The sequence below is a fragment of the Capsicum annuum genome, chromosome 1 (genome assembly GCF_002878395.1).
Source record: "Capsicum annuum cultivar UCD-10X-F1 chromosome 1, UCD10Xv1.1, whole genome shotgun sequence".
Taxonomy (NCBI): domain Eukaryota; kingdom Viridiplantae; phylum Streptophyta; class Magnoliopsida; order Solanales; family Solanaceae; genus Capsicum; species Capsicum annuum.
Window position 1 is genome coordinate 119331661 of NC_061111.1, and position 16180 is coordinate 119347840.

The window sequence follows — 16180 nt, forward strand, 5'->3', positions numbered from 1 at the left end:
TCCTTTAGCTGCTATGTGATTTTGATAGTGTCTTCATACCCATATGTGTTTTCTTCTTTAGTCATCTATTATATAGTTGTTATGAGATCTGTATCTAGGCCATGAGTGTATAACTACACCAGTAGATGATTTTTTTAGTAGTGGATTGGTCATGTGTCATTTCTACCTAGAGGTGTAGTGCTTGAGTAAATCTCTTTGTCTTTGGCAAAATTGCTCTGATATAATCCTAGAATTGGACTAGTTATTTTCCCTTTATGCCACTCATATTGTACCCAAAATGCTACATGGTGCTTATGACCCCGAAGGACCATAAGCTAAACCATGACTGATATCTATACCTGTATACTGCATAACATACTGTATAATACAGAAACATGAACTGAAAGGCCATAAGGTTCAACACAGAGATATCATATCTAATAAAAATATAACATCTGGGTGGGGTATGAAATACCCAAAACAATTGAAATAAACTATTTGAATATATTGTAGTTTGAAAAGCCTCTAAATCATGACTGAACTGTCTGAATAAGGAATTGATGGGACATGTCCCCAACTAACTCCAACTAATAAATAAATTAATAAGGTAATAAGGTAATGATCATGTCCTTAAAAGATGAGGACTCACTGCTAACTCTAACTGCTAATACTGGAATCTACTGATGCTCTGGAGCATGTATCTTTGAACCTATACGTTATTAGTTTGAATGTACTGGTATGCATATGAGGTAGGCTGAATGCATGGGGTTCATATGCACGAACAATACTAACTAGCTGACTAATATAAACGTGAAAATGCATGCATGAATGCATAGTAACTATAATTGAGATCGTCATAACATCAATTTACTGATAACCAACATGAATGGTAATTGAGTTCTGATGACTGATATAACTGATAACATGAGGGACTATATCTAACAGTCTAGAATCTGATGGAACTAGCTGAGTTCTATACTGTTCTGATTTGACTGTATCTGACAGTCTTCAATTCTGTATAACTTTCTGAGTTCTATTATTGAGATTGAATGACTGTATCTGACAGTCCTGATCTATAACTGAAACTTTGGGAAGTATTTATCTAACCGACATGCCCTAAATAAGGCATTATAGTTGAGTTGGGGTCCAATCTGTAACCCCAATTGGAAGGGTGTCAATACCGCGCCACTGATAAGAAAAAGCAGTAAGTGACCCTCATCTGATAGTTTCCCCAAAAGAGAACGGTGGGGCCCTCATCTGACAGTGATCATCCATCTCATCCACCCTCATCTGACTGTGTTGATGTCTCAACCTATGCTGGCTACATAGTTCTGGAACACAAGGATGACTTCTAAGAATCACACCCATATCTGACAGTGTGTGTTCCTATCCTTGGGTTCTCTCAGTGCTTATTTCTACTCGCATATGAATAGGCATTGTACATAAATTACTAAACTAAACTGGATTGAGTTAACTGAGTTCCGTTGATTGATGGAATATTACTGAGATTTTTGTATTACTAATCTTTCTGAGGTTACTGGGATTTCTGAGTTTTACTTAGTTTTCCTGAGTCACATGACTAACTGAATTCTACTGAACATAGCTTGACTGAGGATATCATGAAAACATGACACTGGCTCTAGGAACACAACTAAATTGTCAGGTACAAGTACCCCCTGGACTTGATGAAAAGAAACTGATAAAGCATGACTTTCTTGAATACATTACGAACATCACAATCCATAATTCATTTATTGAGGCATTTCATCAAACATGTGATATGCATAAACTTGTACTTCAATGAGGATTGCATAGTATCATACAAGTTGGGCACTTTTCCTTCACATAGGTATTTAATCAAACACATGGTAAGCATAGTATATGTAGACAACATTATACAACAAATAAACATCATGATTCAATTCTAGTTTCATCATCTAAGGGTTTAATCATATATTCATATGAATCAACACCTATACTAATCAATTCCACATAAAATTGATCAACCAACAAGGATTAGAATTCAATTGGTCATTATCAACATGAACAAAAGAAAACCTAACATGAAATTCATAAAGAAATCCATACACTTGAATTTTGAAAAGAGATTCTTAGGCTTCATGAATGAAAGAAGTCCATGAATTAACACCATGCATACCTGGTAGTGAGTTTCTTGAAGTTCTTGAACTTGAAGAATTTGAATCTCTTAGTTCTTGAAGAAGATTTGGTTTTGTTTTCTTGAGGATTGCTCTTAGAGAGAAAACCCTAATTTTTAAAGTTATGGAAGAATAATGAAATTATGAGCTTCGATCGGATATTACTAGGTATATAAACAGGTGATAAAAGACCAAAAATCCCCTTTAAAAATGGCTTAAAAATATGCTGAATCAAACCTATGATGGATCGCACGATGGTCCATCTCTGGATCGACGGTCCGTGGTGTCGATTGTCGTAGGTAGACCAGGATAGGGACTCACTGCCTAAGTAGCGACGGCTTGGGAGATGGTCCTTCGAAAGTTCAACGGTCCATCAACCTATCTGTCGCACCTTATTTATAAGGTTGCCACACTTTGTTGGCTATGATGGTCAAGGCGATGGTCCGTTGCTGGGTCGACGGTCTGCAACCTAGCCATCATACCTGGGTAATTCTGGCAGCTCTGAGTAACATGTCCATAACTTTCTACTCCAGTACCGGATTTGGATGAAATAGGTATTGTTGGAAAGCTAATTCAATTTCCCACATAATAAAAAGTGAAAATCTTACAAATTTCACATGAACAAAAGTGGATTCATTTTTCCAAGAAAGCTTCTAATATTCTTGGTATAATTTCAAGGTAGGAAAACATATAGGGTATTACAATATCTTTCCTTTGAGAACATTCGACCTAGAATAAGACTGAAAGAAAGGGGAAAAGATAGATTGACTTACATACTGAACATCAATAACTGAAACATGATCTCATGACTGACATGATTGATAATTGAACATATCATACTTAACATACATATCTGATATATTTGTAACTGATTCATGAATGCATGACTGAGTGTTCTGAAGGACCATAGTTTCTCAAAATGAGAATGCATGTCTGATGCATAACTATATAACTAAAATAATACATGAATGCATGACTGAATATGCATGGTACTTAATATCAAGTTTATAATGGGATTTTGAACATGAGATGGATACCAAGCTTGTAACTGAAGGCTGAATATGAAACTAAAAAGCTTAAGGAGAACTGTTACCTTGAGCTTGATCTGAGTTGCCGAAGAAAAGGTGAGGATACTTGGTTCACATATCTGATTTTGCTTTAAAAGTAGCTCCCTCAAAGAACTGATTTTGCGAATGAACTTTGATTAGAGGGACTTCTTTGTTCCTCAGTCTACAAGTTTGATAGTCTAGGATTTCGACTGGAATCTCTTTATAAGAGAGGCTATTCTAAACATCTATGATTTGAATAGGAATTACAGCTGCTGGATCACGTATGCACTTCTTGAGCAAAGAGACATGGAATACTGGATGAATTGAGGCTAGATCTGAAGGCAATTCAAGCTCATAAGCTACCTTGCTTAAACGACTAAGAATTTTGAAGGGACCAATATATCGGGGACTGAGTTTTCCCTTCTTAATGAATCTCTTCACTCCCTTTATGAAAGAGATCTTTGGATATACATAATCACCAATCTCAAACTCAAGATTCTTTTTGCGTACTTCTGCATAAGACTTTTGTCGGCTCTGAGCAGCCCAGAGTCTTTCTCTAATCAACTGAACTTTTTCAAAGGCATCGAATACTAAGTTAGGCCTTATAACTGAGGCATCACTAACTTCAAACCAACCAACTAGAGATATGCATATCCTACCATAGAGAGCTTCAAATAGAGCCATTAGAATACTAGAATGATAGCTATTGTTGTATGCAATCTCAATCAAAGTCAAGTGGTCATCCCAACTACCCTTGAAATCAATTGTACACGCCCTTAGCATCTCTTCTAGGGTCTGAATTTTCCTTTCTGCTTGACCATCTTTCTGAGGATGAAAGGCTGTACTGAGATAAACTTAGATACCAAGACCCTTTTAGAATGCTTTCCAAAAATAAGAGATGAATTGGGTACCTCTGTCTGAGATAATAGATAATGGAACACTGTGTAATCTGACTGACTCTCTGATGTAAAGTGTAGCATAATCCTCGGCTAACTAAGAGGTATGGACAGGAAAAAAATGAGATGATTTTATCATCCTATCTATAATGACCCAAACTGAATCATACTGGCGATGAGTATGAGGTAAACCCATCACAAAGTCTATGTTCACTTTTTCCCATTTCCATGTAGGAATACTGAACTCCTTCATGGTCTCACTAGACTTCTGATGCTTTATCTTAACCTGCAAACATGTAGTGAACTTAGCCACAAACTCTACAACATCTCTGTTCATCCCATTCTACTAATAGATTTCTTGTAAGTCGCGGTACATCTTTGTGGCCCCTGGATGAATAGAGTAGCACGCACATGTGCTTATGAAAGAATTTGCTACCTTAACTTGTCTACCCCTGTAAGACAAAGATGACCCTGACAATGCAAAACACTATCTCCCCATTGGGAGAAAACCTCTACTTTCTAATCCTTGACTGACTCCTTTAACATAAAAAGTCTTGGATCTCTATCTTGCTTTTCTTTCACCTCAGGAACTAGAGATGATTCTAAACTACTCTAAACCCATATGTCACCCTCCTCTAAATTGACTAAGAGAATGCCTAGTCTGGCAAGATGATGGATTTCTTAATCTAACTTATTCTTACTACCTACAACATGAGTAACACTACCCATAGACAGTCTACTGAGAGCGTTGGCCATGACGTTGGCCTTGGCCGGATGATAAAAAACACTCATGTCATAATCTTTCAAGAGCTCTAACCACCTTATCTAATAGAGATTAAGATATTTCTAATAAAATACATACTTAAGGCTCTTATGATCTATGAACATATCTACATAAACTCCATATATATAATGCCTCTAAATTTTTAAGGCAAAAACTAAGGTTGCTAACTAAAAATCATGAGTAGGATAATTCTTCTCATAGGGTTTAAGTTGTCTAGAGGCATGGGCTATGGCATTACCTTGCTACATGGGGACATACCCAAACCTACTTTGGATGCATTACAATACACTACGAAACCATCTGAATCATCTAGAAGAGCTAAGACTGGAGCTAAGGTAAGTCAAGTCTTCAACTCCTAAAAACTCTTCTCGTAAGGATCTGACCACTAAAACTTGAATTTTTTTATGTGAATCTAGACATATGGGATGCAATAGAATAAAATCCCTCAACAAACCATCTATAATATCTAGCCAAACCCATGAAACTCCTGATGTCTGATGGAGAGACAAATTAGGGCCAGTTTCTTGCCGCTTTGGTCATTTAAGGATCTACTCTAATGCCGTCAACGGAAATGATATGATCAAGGAATGGTACTGACCTTAGCTAAAATTTTCACTTACTAAATTTGGTAAACAGCTGATGATCTTTGAAAGTCTGAAGTACAATTCTTTGATGGTCTACATTATCACGCTCACTACGGGAATAGACCAGAATATTATCTATGAAGACTATGACGAACATGTCCATGTATTGCTTGAAAACATGGTTCATTAGGTCTATGAAAGCTGATGGGGCATTAGTAAGACCAAAGGACATGGCTAGGAATTTGAAGTGACCATATCGAGTATGAAAGGCTATTTTTGGAATGTCACATTCTCTGACTCTAAGCTAATGATTGCTTGATATGAGGTCTACCTTAGAGAAATAGCTGGCACCCTAAAGTTGGTCAAATTAAGTCATTAATTCTGGGAAGATGATACTTTTTCTTGGTCGTGACTTTATTGAGCTAATGGTAATCAATGCACATTCTAAGAGAACCATCTTTTTTGCACATGAACATGATTTGTGTGCCCTACGGGGACACACTGGGTCTAATGAATCCCTTATCTAGAAGATCCTTCAATTGCTCTTTCTGTTCTTTGAGTTTTATTAGTGTCATTTTGTATGGCGGAGTAGATATATGCTGAGTATCTAGAAGAAGATCGATGCCGAAGTCTATTTCCCTTTCAGTAGGAATTCCTAGAAGATCTTTAGGAAAGACATCTGAATATTCATTCCCGACTAGGAATAAATCAAGACTAGGAGTTTCAGAACAAGTCTCCTTTACTCAAATAAGATGATAGACACACCCCTTAGATATAATTTTCCTTGCCCAAAGGTAGGAAACACGCTGACCTCTGAAAGATGAAGTACTACCCCTCCACTCTAGGAAAGGTTCATTCGGATACTATAACTGGACAACTCTATTTCTATAGTGAACTGTGGCACAGCAAGAATGAAGCCAATCCATGCCAAGAATACTATCAAAATTAGTCATCTCTAATTCAACTAAGTTCGTTGAAGTGACTTTCTGAGATACCATAATTGGATAGTTCTTGTATACCCGTTGGGCTATAATGGTTTTACCCACTGGGGTAGCGACTAAAAAGGGCTCTGCTAGAATTTTGGGACTGACTTCAAAATCAACTGCTATATAGGGAGTAACAAAAGACAAAGAAACTCCTGGATATAGAAAAGAGTAAACATGCACATGAAATATTTGTAACATACCAGTAACCATATCAGGAGAATTTTCCTAATCTTCCTAGGACTGGAGAATATAAAGTCGATTTAGGAATTACCCACTAGTTGTGTTGGAGGTGGCACCCTACTGGTTTGGGCGACTGGACTAAGCTGAGGAATGGTTCTGCTAACCTTGATAACCTGACTGGGAGAATCTCTGACTCTATGACCTGGCTTGCCACATCCAAAATAGATATCGCTACCAGCTCTGCAAGCACTTTTGTGGTTCTTACCATAAGTCTGAAAAAGGGGATTAGTTCGGGTATTACTTACACTATCCTAAGACTTTGAGCCTAGCACCCTATCTCTATTACCATCCCTGAACTTTGAAGCTAGAGCACTTGCTGAAAAATAAATTGGAATTGATGACTTAGGATGAAATTGAGAACAGTTTCTTCCTTCTGATTGGGGCTGAGCAAAGTTGAAACTACTTGTCCTTGCTCTCTTATTCTGCTTCTTCCTCATCTTAATCTTTTGCTCCTCTATCTACTGAGCATGAGTCATAATCTTATCTAGAGTTATGTCACTATTAAACATCGCTGACCTACACTCATTGACCATACTATTATTTACCCTAAAAAATAACTTAATTATCTTAGCTCTGTTGTCTGCAACCACATGAGGAGCATATTTGGCTAATTGAGTAAACTAAAGAGAATACTCTTTCACCTTCATGTTGCGCTGCCTGAGGTTGATGAATTCTAACACCTTAGATTCTCTCAGATCTAGTGGAAAGAACCTCTCTAAAAATGTGGTGACAAACTCCTTCCATCAATAAGCCCTACATCATCTGGCCTTTTTGACTTCCACTGCTTGTACAATATGTTAGCAATATCCTGTAACTGATATTCAGCTAGTTTAGCACTCTCAACAGCTGACACCCCTATAACATCAATAACCTTCTGAACCTGATTGATGAATTCCTGAGGGTCCTCATCTAAATTAGACCCAAGAAAGGATGGAGGATTCATTAGAGTGATGTCCCGAATCCTGGCTGCAACTGAATTTGCCACTGGGTTGGCCGGAACGACAGATGGTCATTCATTCTAAGCAGTAACTAACTGAGCAAGAGTAGTGAATATAACTCTAAACTCTGCATGAGAAATAGGTTCGTTAAAAAGATATTTGGGCTGAGGGGCTGACTGATTCTCGTTTCTTCTTTTAGAAGGAATGTACTATAGAAGAAAGGAAAAAATGGATTAGACTGAGATATTGACTTGAAATTATGCTCACTGATATGAATTGAATACTAAAAGAAGGGAAAATGTACCTAAAACATCTTATAGCCGCATGTACCTAAATGTGGCGTGTAACACACCTATGTACAAAACTCTACTCGATATGGCTTTTAGACTTCCTACGATGATATTGAACCTCAGGCTCTAACACTAAGTTTGTAATGCCCTGAATCTGGTAGCCGAAATACTACATAGTGCTATGACCCCGAAGGACCACAAGCTAACCCATGACTAATATAAGTACCTGTATACTGCATAATATACTATATAATATGGAAACATTAACTGAAAATCCATAAGGTTCAACACTATGATATAATATCTGATAAATATATAACATCTAGGTGGGGTATAAAATACCCAAAACAACTAATATAAACTATCTGAATGTAATATAGTCTAAAAAGCCTCTAAATCATGACTGAACATAATATGGAGTTGAGGGTACATGTCCCTAACTAACTCCAACTAATAAATAAAATAATGAGATAATAGAGTAATAATCATATCCTCGAAAGATGAGGACCCACTGCTAACTCTGACTTCTGAGACTAGAATTTACTAATGCTCTGGAGCTCGTGTCTCTGAACCTATGGTATAAGACACCATAGAGCAAACACATCAGTACTTTGAATGTACTGGTATGCATGTGAGGTAGGCTGAATACATGGGGTTTATATGTATGAACAATACTGACTAACTAACTAATATGAACATGAGAATGCATGCATGAATACATAGTAACTATAACTGATATCGTGATAACATGAATTTAATGATAACTAACATGACTGGTAACTGAGTTCTGATGACTGATAAAATTGATAACATGAGTGACTATATCTGACAGTCCTAAATCTGATGGATCTAGCTGAGTTTTGTACTGTTTTGAGTTGACTATATCTAACAATCTTGAGTTTTGTAGAACTACCTGAGTTCTATTACTAAAATTGAATTATTGTATCTGATAGTCCTGATCTTTAATTGAAACTATGGGAAGTAGTTATCTAACTGACACGCCCCAAATAATGCATTATAGCTGAGTTGAGGTCCAATCTGTAACCTTAATTGGAAGGGTATCAATACTGCACCACCGATAAGGACAAGCTGTGAGTGACCCTCATCTGACAATGTCCCCAAAAGAAAATGGTGGGGCCCTCATCTGATGGTGTTGATGTCTCAACTTATGCTGGCTACATAGTTTTAGAATACAAGGATGACTTCTAAGAATCACACCCTCATCTGATAGTGTGTTTTCCCATCCTTGGGTTCACTCGGTGCTAATTTCTACTACCATCTGAATTGACATTGTACATGAATTACTGAACTAAAGTTAAGTTAACTAAGGTTCATTGACAGACAGAATATCACTGAGATTTCTATATTACTGATCTTTCTTAGTTTACTGGGATTTCTGAGTTTTACTGAGTTTTCCTGAGTCACTTGACTAACTAAATTCAACTGAACATGGCTTGACTGAGTATATCATGAAAACATGACACTGGCTCTAGGCACACAACTAAATTGTTGGGTACAAGTAACCCTAAGACTCGATGGAACGAAATTGATTAAGCATGACTTTCTTAAATACATGACCAACATCACAATCCATAATTTATTTATTAAGGCATATCATCAAACATGTGATATGTATAAACTTGTACATTCATGAGGATTTCATAATATCAGACTAGTTGGGCACTTTTCCTTTACAATGGAATTTAATCAAACAAATGGTAAGCAAAGTATATGTAGACAATATTATACAACAAATAAACATCATGATTCAACTCTAATTTCATCATCCAAGGGTTTAATCATAGGTTCACATGAATCTACACCTATACTGATCAATTTCACTTAAAATTGATCACCCAACATGGATTAGAATTTAATTTGTCATTATCAACATGAACAAAAGCAAACCCAACATGAAATTCATAAAGAAATCCATACACTTGAATTTTGAAAAAAGATTCTTGGGCTTCATGGATGAAAGGAGTCCATGAATTAACACTATGCATACCTGGTAGTGAGTTTCTTGATGTTCTTGAACTTGAAGAATTTGAATCTCTTAGTTCATGAAGAAGATTTGGATATTGTTTTCTTGAGGATTGCTCTTAGAGACAAAACCCTAATTTTTAATATTGTGCAAGAATGATGAAATTATGAGCCTTGGTCGAATATTACTAGGTATATAAATGGGTGGTAAAAGAACAAAAAGCTCCTGTAAAAATGACTTAAAATTTAGCTGAACGAAAACTGCGACTGCTCGTGCAACGGTCCGTTACTGGATTGACAGTCTGTCATTTCGACCGTTGTAGGTAGACCAGGATAGGGACTTACTGCCTAAGTAGTGATGGCTTGGGCGACGACCAGTCGTAAGTTCAACATTCTGTCAACCTTTCCATCACACTTTATCTAGAAGGTTGCCGCACAGCCTTGGCTACGATAGTCAAGGCGAAGGTCTGTCGCTGGGTCGACGGTCTGTCAACCTGGCCGTTGCACGTGGGCGATTCTGGTAGCTCTGAGTTAAACATCCATAAACTTCTACTCTGATACTGGATTCGTACAAAATTAGTATTATTGGGAAGCTAATTCAATTTTCCACAGGATAAAAAGTGAAAATCTTAAAAATTCCACGTGTACAAAAGTGGATTTATCTTTCAAAGAAAGTTTCTAATATTCTTGGGACAATTTCAAGGTAAGAAAAAGTATGGGTATTACACTGATGATTTGATTCATTAGTTAGCTTGCCGATGGAACCCTTGGGGTTTGTACCACACAATGAGCAACTAGGTCCCTCAAAGTCAATCACAGGCAATCAAATAATAAAGTGCAGAAAAACTAAAGGTGGTGCAGGAAAATAACAACACACAATATTTAACATGGAAACCTCCTATATCAGGGGAGGAAAAACTACAACTTGCTCTCACAAGCATCTCAAAAGTTCAATATAATCAACCTGTTGATTATGAACTCAAACTTGAAACTAACTTTAGGTTTATCTCATTTGTACTACCTCTACTATAATCTAATCTTGAAAACTTTTCCAAGGCACTCTCTAAAAAAATTAACTCTAATCAGTTTTGGACATAGGCAACTCTACCTAAGAACTCTCTAAATAAAGAGAAAAGAATATTACTCTTATATTATGAGTAATTCGAATGAAAATCAGGACTTACTAAAGACACTGTCTAATTCAGCACACACATATGAAAAAAGATCTTGAACAATATTAGATATGGAGTTTTTGCCTTTATCTCTCTTCAACACTCTTTTTGTATTTGCAAAAACTATTTGATGAAGAAGCATTTTTTTCCTTTTTAGAGGAGTGATGATTAAGGATAAAATTTCATTAGACCAGGTGTCATAATCAGCACGAGAAACACCTGCCAGTTTGTTACATAAGAGGACAAAGTTTTGCAGTCACGTATGCCATCTGTATTGTAGCCATGAATATCCAGAGACCTGGTCCCTTGTAATCATCTACTCATAATCAAAACTACATAGAGAAATTTCCCTTTTTTGATGATGACCAACCAACCACAAAGCTTTGATACTAAATACACATTCATCATATTTTATCAATGTGATTATCACTTTGAGAATGAATGTCCTCCCCTATCACCATGCTTCCATCATTTTGCAACATAGGGACCTGATACCTTGTTGTTATTTTGCTTATCAATTTCTTCCCCCTATCATCATACACCCTTCATTCATCTATTCAGCACATCGCTTACTTTCCCTATCATTGTGCCTTACCACACTTCCCTCTATCAGTACCACATGGCTGCAACATATTAGTACGAAGCACACACACACTTGATTCTTACATATAAAGTCAGTATTCCCCTTTTTGGAATCATTGAAAAGAAATAACGGTAAACCAAAAGTAAGATAAGAACAAATTAGTTAACTCATGGCTACTGCGACAACACTAACATGAATAATAACTTTGCAATTTAAAGGCAATAAATGTTACACACAAAGAAAAGATTCATTTATAAGTAGAGAATAAGTATCATTCAAGTACATAATTAAATGTTCTATAGAAGAAGCCACGGAAATTAAGAAGGATTAACAGATGAAGGACTGGAAAAAAATTAGAAGGAATAGGGTCAGGTTGTTGTTGAGATGCCTTATTTCTGCATTTTGGCTAATTCCCTCATCAGTTAATATTGACATCCTCTTCTTCAGTTCAACATTCTCAGTTCTGAGTATTTTCGAGTTACATGGTCTTCTTTTGGAGAGATGATGAGCTGTCACTTGGAGCTTTCTAATTTCTTCATCCTTGGCAGAAATTGGACTTTAGTTCTTCTATTTCCTTGTTAATATCCCTTTGAGAACTGCTACCTAATTTAAGACATTCAGTTTTGAGTAGTGTCTTTATGACAAGTATTTGTAGCATATTTCCTTAGATTCCATTTTCACAAATAATACAAAATTTGTCAAATACTTTATTCAAGCAATATCTATAAGGCATGCCATGTTTTCCATTTTTCCCAAAAACAACTTTGTGAATGTGTTCCATTATTAAATTAGGTAGATTAATGAATTCAAAGCTACTAAGGCATTCCATCACATACAAATTAGTGGCTGACACAATGTTTCTCTTTTGTAATTTAGGCAGAATCACCTTGTTCACAAAGTTAAAGACCAATTGAAACTTATTCTTGAGTGACTTCCTATTCAATGCAGCCACATATCCCTTTGACCTTTGATGCATTTGCTAAGAATTCTATTAAAAACAGCTGCTTTGAGATAGTTCTCACTCCATATATAGGAACTTCTAAAAATTTTCCCATTGTTTTTTCATTTAGCTTTATTTTCTTTCCTTGGACTTGTGCAGTCAGATTCAACCCATCTTCTGAGAATTCCAAAGTAAAATAGAATTCCCTGACTATCTCACCAAAAATAGTGGGAATAGGTCCTTCCATGAGATGCATCCAACCTTGATTTTTAACCAGCTCATTGCTCAATTTTAGATATCTGGAGAGTCAAAGTTATCAGTTTAAGCTATTGAACTTTTATTTTTTTTCTCTTTAGAATTATTCTTTTCTTTATTACAAGCATTATCTTATTTGTCCAGTTGACTCACCAAATTTAGATGTTTAGATTTTAACTTGGTAACCTTTTATTCAGTTTAAGATATTTGGAGAGTTAAAGAAATTAAATCAAGTTCTCAACTTTCCACTTTTTCTTATAGAGATAATTTTTTCTCAGTCATTTCTAGCTGAATAGGTATCCAAGTGCTCTTTAAGGTCAGAAAGTGTTACCTCATTTTCTTCATTATCTTCAGTGTTAGCCATAAAAGAAAATAATGAATCAAAGGTCACCTTTTCATCCTCCGCAGCAAGCATGGAAACGGTTGTAGACTTCTCAGCTTCATCAAATTCACTAGAGGAATCACCCCAACTAGCTAAGGCTTGTTTTATTACAAGATCAACTGCAGCTTGTCTTCTTCATTTTGCAGGGACCTGGCCCCTGTTCTTTCCTTTATCATCTCCAATGTTGAGATAATCCTTGTACTCCATTTTATTTCTTAGATAATCCTTAATGAAGTGTTCAGGACTTCCACATCTGTGACAAACTTTCATAGTGGTCCATTTTTTGCTGCTACTTCCACTTCTTTGAAACTAGCCACTTTTCCTCATAGCTCTAACAATTTTTTTGCCAAGTAGGCAAAATTTGTGTCTTCTTCATTTAAACCTGACCATGACACTTTTAATTCCAAGGATTTTTTCCTTTTTACTTTTTTCCTCTTTTCCTTGCTACTTTTTGAGTTCATGGGTTTTCAAGATCCCAATAAATTTATTCATAGTGAGGGTCTTCAAGTTTCTTGCCTAAGTTATGGTATCCACTTTGATTTCCCGTAACTTGGGAAGAAAACCTAGAATCTTCCTTACTTTCTTGTATAATGAAATCACTTCTCCTAAGTAGTGTAGCTCATTTATGATGGAAGTGAATCTTGAATACTTTTTTTTTGTATTGTTTCTCCTTCTTTCATAGTGAAGGTTCCCTACTATGTTGTTAGCATGTCAACTTTAGAATACTTCACATTTGTAGTTCCCTTATGAGCAGTTTTCAATCAGTCCTAGATTTATCCTATTGTATTTATCTGGATCTATACCACACACTACCAGTTTCTTTGCCTAATTGTTCTTCTCAATTCTTTTCTTATCTTCGTTATTATATTCCCTTCTGCTTTTGATAACCATTCTTGTAACTTCTCCTTCTTTGTATTCTCTTACGGGTACATTAGGACCAGTAAAAATTATACCTATAAGCTCACGATTCTCAGCCATAATGAAGTCAAACATCCTTGTTTTCTACCTTCCATAATACTGTCAATTAAATATAGGTGGTCTAGTGGTAGATTTCCCTTATTCCAGGTTAGGTGGAGCAGTCAAGCTAACCAAATCACTCTAGGCGTAAACCTTTTAGAGTGTTCTAGTTGTGATACCAATTGATGAAGCCCTTGGGGTTTGCACTACAAACTAAGGGACATGGTCTCTCAAAGTCAATCACAGGAATCAAACAATAAAGTGCAGGAAAACTAAAGGTTATGTAGTAAAATTATAACAAAAAAATATTTAAAGCGGAAATCTCCTTGCTCAAGGGAGGAAAAACCACGGATTTCCCTCATAAGCACCTCAAACATTCACTATAATCAACCTTTTAATTATAGACTTAAACTTGAACCTAACTCTAGGTTCCTCTCGCTTGTAATACCTCTACTACAAGCTCATCTTGAAAACTCTGCCAAGGAACTCTCTAAACTCATTAACTCTAATTAGTTTTGGACTTAGGCAACTCTATTTCAACACTCTCCAAATAAAGAGAAAAGATTATTACTCTTATATGATGAGTAATTCAATTATAAATCAGGACTCACTCAAGACATTCTCTAATTTAGCACACACATATGGAAAAAGATCTTGAGCAGTATTAGATATAAAGTTTTTGCCTTTCTCTCTCTTCAACACTCTTTTTGTATTTGAAAAAATTATTTGATGAATAAGCATTATATTTTTCTTTTATATAGGAGTGATGATTAGGGATGAAATGTCATTAGACCAGGTGTCCTAATCAGTATGAGCAACACCTACTAGTTTGTTACACAATAGGACATAGTTGTGCAGTCATGTATGCCAGATGTATTGTAGCCATGAACATCCAGGGACATGATCCCTTGTAGTCATCTGCTCATTATTAAAACTACATATAGAACTTGCATCTATACTTTTCATGTCTTCATTTTATTTTGTTTATATATATATTGTGTTGGTATATCTCGAATGAGTCCTGCTCTTTTCTAGTCAAGTTTGGTGGATTTGGATGGGAGTTAGCATTCGAGAAAGAGTTGGTAGTTAATTTGGACCAGTAGAGAATAAAAGTTGAAATCAAGGGTATTTTTTAATATTAGGTTCTGTGGAGGCACTATTATGTCCAAAAGGATTTCTAAGGATCCTTGTGGGGCATGTAGACCCAGTACCCTCATATTTGTAAGCTCTCAAACTTTTTTTGTTCCTTAACTTTTGAGGATAGAAGTCCTTTTAGTGGTGGATGTTGTAATGACCCTATTGGTCATTTTTTGTATTTTAATGCATTTCAAGTGTTATGATCTTTCCTATAGCTGCCTCAGGTCATTTATACCTTGCTAGGATAGATAGTTTGGTTCTTGGGTAGTTTGATAAGGTCTTAAACCTATTTCCCTATTTTGGAGCCTTTGAAATTGTAAAAGTGATCTTCATCCAAAACATCTAGTAGATAACCTTGGGTGAAAATTTCAATAGTTTTGCTAGTTTTGAACATGGATTTTAGGCTAAAGGTACCTTTGGTTTGGGTCCTGGGACTTTCGATTTGGATTTAGGCTATTAGATAGATTCTTATAAAAATGGAACAGTGGGTGTAGGGCTTATATTTTATCAGAACGATATTTGTTGAAAATTTTAATGGTTTTGTTAAGTTTAAAATGTTAGTTTTGGTAGATTATCATAGTTTCTTTGAATTCATGGGGTTCCGAACAAATCTCGAACACCTGATCAAAGTTTTTAAATATGGATGTAGAATTTAGCATAAAGCATCTAGTGTAACCACCTTATCAACCCTTTTATAGGATAGGTGGAGCCGCATTAATGACCCTATTTGTTGCCTAATTAGATTCATTGTATAGGCTACTAATGATGTCATCATCCATCAACATAGCAACCCTTTTGTCACCTAAATGGAGCTGCCTTAGAGACATATTGGCCACCTTAACAATGAGTGTTGACACTTTATAAACTTT